This window comes from Delphinus delphis, chromosome 8, assembly GCF_949987515.2.
Source record: "Delphinus delphis chromosome 8, mDelDel1.2, whole genome shotgun sequence".
Classification (NCBI taxonomy): Eukaryota; Metazoa; Chordata; class Mammalia; order Artiodactyla; family Delphinidae; genus Delphinus; species Delphinus delphis.
Window position 1 is genome coordinate 28,878,410 of NC_082690.1, and position 11,099 is coordinate 28,889,508.

Below are 11,099 nucleotides of genomic sequence, written 5' to 3' on the forward strand. Positions count from 1 at the left end.
TAAAATTTATTTAAATTTGAATTACTCTATATGTGATCTGAAAAAAATTCCTATCTCCTCTCTCTTCCAAAACACATCCATTGATTAGTCCAAAAATATGCTGGAGTGGCAAGGATGTGGAGACACTGGAACCTTTATACATAGCTGGTGGGAATGTAAAATGGTGCAGCTGCCTTGGAAAATAGTTTGGCAGTTCCTCAAAAAGTTAAGCATAGAGTTATATGATCCAGAAATCTACTCCTAAAAACCATATGTTTACACAAAAACTTGCATATAAGTTCATAGCAGCATTATTTATAATAGCCAAAAAATAGAAGAAATGTAAATGTCCATCAACTGCTCAATGGATAAATAAAATGTGTCATATTCATACAATGGAATATTATTCAGCTAAAAATGAATGGGATACTGATACATGCTACAATGTAGATGAAACTTGAAAACCTCATGCTGAATGAAAGAAGCCAAGCCAAAGAAATGCTACATGTTGTATAATTTCATTTATATTAAATGTCCATAATACAGAAATCCATAGAAACTGAAAGCAAGTTAATGTTTGCCCATGGAGGGGGTAAAGGGGGAGGAGAGTAACTACTAAGGGGCACAAGATTTCTTTGGGGGTTGATGAAAATATTCTGGAATTAAAAAGTGATGAAGGTAGATAGCTAGTGGGAAGCAGCCGCATAGCACAGGGAGATCAGCTCGGTGCTTTGTGACCGCCTGGAGGGGTGGGATAGGGAGGGTGGGAGGGAGGGAGACGCAAGCGGGAAGAGATATGGGAACATATGTGTATATATAACTGATTCATTTTGTTGTGAAGCTGAAACTAACATACCATTGTAAAGCAATTATACTCCAATAAAGATGTTTAAAAAAAAAAAAAAAGTGATGATGGTCACACAACCTTGTAAATATCCTAAAAACCAATGAATTTTATACTTCAAAATGGTGAATTTTATACTTCAAAATGGTGAATTTTATAGTATATGAATGACATTTCAAAACATAATAAATCAGAAGAGGGCCAGTGTGCAATATAATGTGTGAAATATTTGGAAATGTCATAAAAAATTCACTTGATTAGAGAATTTGAAAAATTAGATACAAATTGACCCTTAAAGCCCTAAATCAGAATATATTAGACTTCTGTGCTTTACTTTTTCTTTATGATCATATTATTTCCTGAAACCTAAAAGTAGTTGCAAATTCCTAGGGATTTTCAGAGCATTTCAGAACGTCCTCATCTGAAAGATAATTTAAAAATTTAAAGAACACTATGGTTCCACTTATTCCTTGTTTATTTCTTTTTGCTGGATTTGGATTGTTGTTTCATTCCATAGGAGGAAAATTCTCTAAATCAGTTTTCAGAGTTGAAAAAAAAGTACAATAATGTAATCCAATCCTCTTATTAAAAAGATAGAGAAACTAAGGTCTATTATATAAGTTAACTGAGCTGCTGCCCACTAGTATAAAGTTAGTTAGTGAAACAACTAAGATTATGTTATTAAATCACAATGAATTATTATTTTGTCCTTTAAGATATAGGAAGTCTTTCTTATCTCTTGAAATGTTAAAATTTGATAACTATTTATTATAAAGTTCCCTTATCCTTGTTGTTAATTATATATTATGATTAGGTCAAATATGCCAGGATGGGGTCAGTCAACATGCTCTGGCCTTTGTCCACTTCTCTGACCTCCTTCCCTAGTGTGTCCTCCCCCTCATTCATTCTCCAGCCCATATTGGTCTTCTGTTTATCTTCTAGTATCTAAGCATTTTCCACCTTAGAGAATTTGCATTTAATAGTCCCTCCATCTGGAAAGTTGGCTGCCTAGACCTGTGTGCAGTGTGTTCCTTCATATCATTTATATACCTACTCAGAGGCCTTCTCTGACCACCTAACTAAATTCAGTCCCTCACCTTCCAGACCCCTAACTTTACCTGTAATATTTTTCTTCATAGAATTTACATTTATCTGAAGGTTTTTAAATTGAATTCGTTAGTTAGCTTTTTCTTTTTTTTCTGTACTGCCTTTCTTTCTCACTAGAACATAAGTTCCAATAAGGATTTTACCTCTTTATCTCCAGCACTTTATTTCCAGCACTTAGGACAGTGCCTGACTCATCTCAGACCTAAATATATATGTGTTGAATGAATGAATTAAATGGAAGTGGTCACTTTTATCTTATAAATAGAAGCCTAAAGGTTGAGATTTTAAGTTCATTTTCTGGCAAAAATGACTATTTTGTGTTATAAATTTAGTTTTTTCCATTCTGAAGGGGCAAGAAAAAGAAAGGTACTTAGGTTAAGATCCAGATATTCCTTTTTTTAAATTTTTATTTTATATTGGAGAATAGTTGATTAACAGTGTTGTGTTAGTTTCAGGTGTACAGCAAAGTGATTTAGTTATACTTATACATTTATCTATTCTTTTTCAAATGTTTTCCCATTTAGGTTTTTACAAAATATTGAGCAAATTTCCCTGTGCTGTACAGTAGGTCCTTGTTGATTATCTATTTTAAACATAGCAGTGAGTACATGTCAATCCCACACTCCCAATCTATCCCTTCCCCCAACCCTTCCCACCGCTCCACCAGTAACCATAAGGTCATACTCTAAGTCTGGGAGTCTGTTTTTGTTTTGTAAATAAGTTTATTTATATCATTTTTTTTAAAGATTCTGCATATAAGCTATATATGATATTTGTCTTTCTCTGTCAGACTTACTTCACTTAGTATGATAATCCCCAGGTCCATCCATGTTGCTGCAAATGGCATTATTTCATTCCTTTTAAGTGCTAAGTAATATTCCATTGTATATATGTACTACATCTTTATTCATTCATCTGTCGATGGACATTTAGGTTGCTTCCATGTCTTGGCTATTGTAAACAGTGCTGCAGTGAACATTGGGGTGAATGTACCCTTTCAACCAATGTTTTTCTCTGGATATATGCCCAGGAGTGAGATTGCTGGATAATATGGTGGCTCTATTTTTAGTTTTTTAAGGAACCTCCATACTGTTCTCCATAGTGGCTGTACCAATTTACATTCCCATAACAGTGTTAGGAGGGTTCCCTTTTCTCCACACCCTCTCCAGCATTTATTGTTTGTAGATTTTTTGATGATGGTCATTCTGACTGGTGTGAGGTGATACCTATTGCAGATTTAATTTGCATTTCTCTAATAATTAGTGAAGTTGAACATCTTATCATGTGCCTCTTGGCTATCTGTATGTCTTTGGAGAAATGCCTATTTAGGTCTTCTGTGTATTTTTTCATTGGCTTTTTTTTTTTTATATTGAGCTGCAAGAGTTACTTGTTGCATCATTTGCAAATATTTTCTCCCATTCTGTGGGTTGTCTTTTCGTTTTGTTTATGGTTTCTTTTGCTGTGCAAAAGCTTTTGAGTTTAATTACATCCCATTTGTTTATTGTTGTTTTTATTCCCATTACTCTAGGAGACAGCTTGGAAAAGATATTGCTACAATTTATGTTAAAGAGTGTCCTCCCTATGTCTTCCTCTAAGAGTTTTATAACCAGTCTTACATTTAGGTCTTTAATTCATTTTGAGTTTATTTTTGTGTGTGGTGTTAAAGAATGTTCTAATTTCATTTTTTTTTACATGTAGCTGCCCAATTTTCCCAGTACCATTTATTGAAGACACTGCCTTTCTTCCATTGCCTCTTTGTCATAGATCAATTGACCATAGGTTCATGGGTTTATTTCTGGGCTTTCTATCCTCTTCCATTGATCTATATTTCTATTTTTGTGCCAGTACTATACTGTTTTGATTACTGTAGCTTTGTAGTGTAGTCTGAAGTCAAGGAGCCTGATTCCTTGAGCTCCAATATCTTTCTCAAGATTGCTTTGACTATTCAGGGTCTTTTGTGTCTCCATACAAATTTTAAGATGTTTTGTTCTAGTTCTGTGGAAAATGTTGTTGGTAGTTTTATAGGGATTGCACTGAATCTGTAGATTGCCTTGGGTAGTATAATCATTTTGACAATATTGATCCTGCTAATCCAAGGACATGGTATATTTTTTTCCATCTACTTGTGTTATCTTTGATTTCTTTCATCAACATCTTATAGTTTTCAGAGTACAGGTCTTTTTTCTCCTTAGGCAGGTTTATTCCTAGGTATTTTTTCTTTTTTGTTGTGATGGTAACTGGGATTGTTTCTTTAATTTCTCTTTCTGATCTTTCGGTGTTAATGTATAGAAATACAACAGATTTCTATGTAGTAATTTTGTATCCTGCAACTTTACCGAGTTCATTGATGAGCTCTAATAGTTTTCTCATAGCATCTTTAGGAATTTTCTATGTATAGTATCATGTCATCTGTAAAGAGTGACAGTTTTACTTCTTCTTTTCCAATCTGGATTCCTTTTATTTCTTTTTCTTCTCTGATTGCCATTACTAGGACTTCCAAAACTATTTTTAATAGAAGTGGTGAGAGTGGACATCCTTGTCTTGTTCCTGATCTTAGAGGAAATGTTTTCAGCTTTTCACTGTTGAGTGTGATGTTAGCTGTAGAAAATCCAGGAGATTTCTGATGGTTGAACTTCAAAATGACTTCAAAATTGGTTAGTGAGTGCCATTGTGGAATCTCTATCTGTACAAATGTTCATGCATAAATCAGAAGTCTACTTGTATGTTTCTTAGTTTGATAAGTATGTTTATCATCTGATATTATTATATTTTCAAAAGTCCTGTTTCATGCTGTTAATTTAGTATATGTATTTTGACCCTTTCTAATAAATTAATGTGACATAATGAAGCTATTAGATACACAAATAGTGCTTGATAATTTCAAATAAGAGTAAACCAAAAGTCACCTTATAAAACATATTATTCTCAGGGTTTTCCATAATACATATATGTCAAATGCTAATTACAGCTACTATTTCCTTATTATTCAGTTGGCTCAGCCATGGTAATTTAACTGTTTATAGGAGAGCAGCAGTATGTACAGTCTTTTTGTCAATTGTTTTTACCATTAGTGACAAAATGGATTATTTTTTGGTTAGAATTAATTTGTTCCCTAGTTTGTTCCAACTGGATGTATTTTAAATTAATATGCTAGCATCAATTTTGTATTATAAAGAGATTTCTTTGCCCTGCAAACTAAGCCTTGAAATATTCCTTCAAAAACTGAGGTCCTAATCAGCACCTCAGTACTGATCATAAATTTTTATTTGAATTGGTTGAGGATTACCAGGAGCCTTTTTTTCATAAAAATATTCTGATGATCAGTGACATTGACAATTCTTAAAAATAATGTTTTTCAGATGATCTATTTAGAATAAAAAATTTCCTAAAATAACTTGTTATAAATTACTAGCTTGTAGACCATTTTTCTGAAGTGAGAGATTCAGGTTGAGTGACTAATAGGATACCTGTGGGAAGAATTGTCACTATGAATTTAGAAATGGAAACAACAATGCTACTATATATTAGCTTGCTAGAGCTGCCATACCAAAATACCACAAACTGGTGGCTCTTAAAAAGCAAACTTACTCTCTCATCACTCTGGAAGTTAAAAATTTGAAATCAAGGTGTTGGCAGAGTTGGTTATTCCTGAGGCCTTTGATAGAAGGACTTGCTCTAGGCCACTCTTTTTGGCTTGAACTGGTTTTTTCCCTATGTCTCTTCACATCGTCTTCCCTCTACCATGCATCTATGTCCAAATTTTTCCTTTTTATAAGAATATCAGTTGTATTGGATTAGAGGTCTACCCTAATCCAGTATGACTTTAACTTAACTAATTATAATACATCTGCAACAACCCTATTTCCAAATAAAGTCACATTCCCAAGTACAAGGGTTAACATATGAATTTTGAGGAACACAATTCTACTTATAACAACTACTAATAATAATTATATCTTTTGTGTATAATATTATATTTAATCCTTTATGAGATAGGTAGTATTATTCTTATTTTGTAGATGAGGCTAAAAGAATGGTTTGTCACAGACTTTATTATATGCTAAGGTTGGAATTACTTCTGACTCCAAACTCATTGCTGGATACTTTTATTGAGCTTCACCATCATCATCATTTTGACCAGGGCCACTTGTTGAACAAATTGAGATAAAATCTGATAATAAAGTGATGACTTTATAATGTATTGAATCATTTACCTTTAGAATTGTTCATTTATCTGTTTCTGTGTAACTACCCTAAAACCTAGAGGCTTAAAATAGCACTCTTTTTATTATATCTCATTATTTGGTGGATACTCAGATGGCTGATTATTTTGTTCCACATAATGGCAACTGGGTTTACTCAATAATATTTAGCTGATAGTTGGTCTAATCTGGAGAGTCCAAGAAGACTCCATTCACATAGCTGGGATCTTAGTGGGGCCACTGGAAGCCTGAGCTGAGATTCTCACCCTCTGGTCCTCAGAATTTCTGTTCAGTGGGTAGTTGGACTTCTTCCATGATGCTCAGGGCTCTAAGAGTGAGTATACCAAGAGGCCTGACTGAGTCACATTCAATTTGTTAAAAGGACTGTCTCAGAATTAGGGAAGAGAGCTACAAAATTTCTTGGAAGTATAGTTCATTTGGGAGCCCTATTTGAAGACTAACTACTAAAAAACTATAAGGGCTTAAAAACCACCTAATTTAGTTTTCAATCTTGTTAAAGATATCTGCAAATGAAAGTTTTAATGCTCTTTGTATATTTGTAATATCACAAATACTGTTATAAATTAAAATAAGTATTTGATAATGAGTTCAATAATATTTCATCTGCTCTTAGATTCTAGTATTTATAATTAGAGAATTAAGAAATAAGAATTTGCTATACATTCACTTATTTTTATTTCAGTAAATTAAGATCTATCTTAATTATTTGATTACAGGCTTCGAGGACCCAACTATTAGATACAAGCCATCTTCTGAAAGTGTAGAAGAAAACAAGATGAATTATTTCAGTTCCTAAATCTTGGTTTTGAGATATCTGAGACAGGCCTGAGAGATGATATGACCTCTCCAAGATCACCTCTAGTCTAAAGAATAGACCTCATAACTCCTGTATTGGTTCTTAAACAAACAATGCTGTTCTCTCTGATGCTTCACTAGTAAATTTTGCAGCAATAAAACATAGTATAGTAGTCAAGTGTAGACACAGGAGCACAAGTATTAAAATTCATAATTCTGATTGTGATCATTAGAAAGTTAAGTTATTTTATCTCTCTATGTCTCAGTTCCTTCATTATTATCTAATGTTAACATTAGTACCTCCTTTGAGGAGATGTGAGAATTTAGAGTTAATAAATGAAAAACACTTAAAGCAATGTCTAGGACATGGTAAGTATTGTATAAATGTTTACTGTCATTATTACATTCACAAAAAACATAATAATCATTGACACATATCAATAGAAAGCACCTTTCTTTTTGCTCTTAGAAAAAGCTTGGCATTTGAAATTATGTAATAGTATTAATTAAATAACTTTTATATGTAAGGTAGTTTATATACTTCACTCACTTAAAATCTTAGATAAAGATTAAAACATATACATGGACTTTTAATTCTAGAACAACTTTTTAAAAATTCTATACAAATTTTTCTGAATTCTTATTTAATAGATTGGGAAAATGATGTCCAAAAAGGATATGTAATTTTCCAAGTCTACACTGTGCACAAGTGAAAAATATATCAATTTCTCTTACTAAATCAGTGATATTTCATCTCTAGTGTATTTCAATTTCAAAATCAAATCATAACTTTCTCTATTCACATTTAAGTGGAAACTTGCATGTCAAATCTACTCCTTAATTTTTGTGGCTATAATGAAATGCATAATATCTTGAGTAATTGATAAAACTTGCAGTAGGCACATCAGCAAACAAAAGGATATTAGAAGTGTGGAATATATTGAGAATGCATGCCAAAGCAAGTGACAGTTCAGTATATGCTGATGCTGTGCTTTCTGCCAAACAAGCATGGGATGCCAAACATGCATACCATACACTCCCTAATCTTCAGTCTTAACACATCGTAGGCTTTTTGCCTCGAATGCTCTTCCTTCCCAGTTTTCATTAAATTCATTCTTTAGGCCTAAGGCTGTTTAGCAGGTACTTCAGGAGCCTTTTCCTAACCTCCCAAACTAGGTAAATTCCCTATGTCATATGTTTCTGTGGTTTCATTATACTCCTATATTTATTTGTTGAGCTTGTATCTTTTACCCAACTCTCTTAGATATAGAAGAGCATAAACTGTACCTATCATGTTCAATGCCATGAGCCAAATACCCAACACACTGTCTGTAGAGATTACAGACATTAGGTTGCCAAAAATGTTTGTATTTCTTTTAAGAAATTCTCCTGAAATCTGTTATCATTTAATGTAAAATGAATCAAATAATCACCTTAAAGGTGATTTAAAGTTTTTGAGACCAGAAACCATGTGATTTGTTATTAATTATATTTTCAGTACTTAACATGCCTGTACACAATAGATGTGCAAGAAGTCAAGGTTAAATGACAGTGCTCAATACATTAGACAATTTAGAATGCTAAAAGTATGAACTGGATTGAAGACCTTTGTTCTAGTTTGACTCCCATCCTTATAAACTGTGACCAAAGACAAGTTGCTTAACTTCTCTAGGTCTCATTCCTTTTGTCTATAAAATGAGAGAAGAGGGGAATAATACCTTCCTCATAGGATCAAATGAGGAGAAAAATTCCTAATACATTTCAAACATCTAAGACAGAAGACAAAATAGAAGTTACTTTAGCCCAGCCTACAAAACCCCACATTTGGGCTTCCCTGGTGGCGCAGTAGTTGAGAGTCCGCCTGCCGATGCAGGGGACACGGGTTCGTGCCCTGGTCCGGGAAGATCCCACATGCCGCGGAGCGGCTAGGCCCGTGAGCCATGGCCGCTGAGCCTGCGCGTCCGGAGCCTGTGGTCCGCAACAGGAGAGTCCACAACAGTGAGAGGCCCGCGTACTGCAAAAAACAAAAACAAAAACAAAAAAGACCAAAAAAACTCCCACGTTTTCTCCTGCTGTCATGTGAAATAAGAAGCAAAACTATCCCATGATAAATTCAAGCTACAAAATTACAAGAATATTGACTTTGGTTAAATATAAGGAACATAGTTCTAATAATTATTGCTGTCCATCAGGAGATGAGACCGTCTCAAAAAAAAAAAAAGAAAAAAAAAAGTAGATCCTTTCCTGCACCTTAATAGATTTAGAGAATGGCTGATTTAAAAAAAGAAATTCCTACCTTGTAAAGCAAATGAGACTGGACAGTCTCCAAACTTATTTTAATTTGAAAATTACATTAATCTAATCTTCCCTGATGGGAGCTCTTTTTATCCCTTATTTCTGAATTTTGATGCTTTAATTAACTTAGCTATTTGAACTAAGGGCATTACAAATTAGCCTTGAAGTAACCCAGAAATATGTTGTAATATGGTTTTCTGTGGACTATAGTTTGTGATTAGGCATGTCTCTTTTGGATACCAGTCAGTAGATTTAGATGCTGAATTACCAAAAGTACTTCATTAAAAATCACTTTATCTTGTAAGGTAATATTCCAGATTGTGTTCTTATGTCTGTTGACATCAGGGTGCCTGAGAGATCCATTTTTAACAAGGAGTTAACTAGAAATTATGTAATACAGTGATTACAACTAGCTTATCAATGAAGTCTTTAACATTGAAAAGTATGTTATATAAGATTGTGAACAATTTTATGAACATTTCGACATGATTTCATAATGCAATATTCAGCATATAATTTTGGGTTGAAAGAGGGCATCTTTATAATCATAAAAGTATCATGTCATTGCACACAAAACAATTTCTAAAGTTAAAACAAATTCTGTGATATTTGATATTTTCTGGTAAAATTAAATTATTCAGCATGAAAAGAGTTATCAAGAGTAAATATTAAGGAAGAATCAACAATGTGAAAATGACTATACTACCCAAAGCAATCTACAGATTCAATGCAATCCCTAACAAGATAGCCATGGTAGGACTTCCCTGGTGGCGCAGTGGTTGAGAGTCTGCTGCCGATGCAGGAGACATAGGTTCGTGCCCCAGTCCGGGAAGATCCCACATGCCATGGAGTGGCTGGGCCCATGAGCCATGGCCACTGAGCCCGCGTGTCCGGAACCTGTGCTCCACAAAGGGAGAGGCCACAACCGTGAGAGGCCCGCACATTGCAAAAAACAAAACAAAACAAAAACAAAAAATAGCAATGGCATTTTTCACAGAACTAGAACAAAAAATTTCACAATTTGTATGGAAACACAAAAGACCCTGAATAGCCAAAGCAATCTTGAGAAAGAAAAATGGAGCTGGAGGAATCAGGCTCCCAGACTTCAGACTATACTACAAAGATACTGTAATCAAGAAAGTATAGTAGTGGCACAAAAACAGAAATATAGATCAATGGAACAGGATAGAAAGCCCAAAGACAAACCCACGCACATATGGTCAACTTATCTTTGATAAAGGAGTCAAGAATATACAGTGGAGAAAAGACAGCCTCTTCTCTTCAGTAAGTGGTGCTGGGAAAACTGGACAGGTACATGTAAAAGAATGAAATTAGGATATTCCCTAACTTCATACACAAAAATAAACTCAAAATGTATTAAAAACCTAAATGTAAGGCCAGACACTACAAAACTCTTAGAGGAAAACATAGGCAGAACACTCTATGACATAAATCACATAAAGATCATTTTTAACACACCTCCTAGAGAAACGGAAATAAAAGCAAAAATAAACAAATGGACCTAATGAAACTTAAAAGCTTTTGCACAGCAAAGGAAACCCTCAACAAGACGAAAAGACAGCCCTCACAATGGAAGAAAATATTTGCAAATGAAGTAACTGACAAAGGATTAACCTCCAAAATTTACAGGCAACACATATAACTCAATATCAAAAAAACAAACAACCGAATCCAAAACTGGGCAGAAGATCTAAATAGACATTTCTCCAAAGAGGATGTACAGATTGCCAACAAAAACATGAAAGGATGCTCAACATCACTAATCATTAGAGAAATGTAAATCAAAACTACAATAAGGTATCACCTCACACCAGTCAGTATGGCCATCGTCAAAA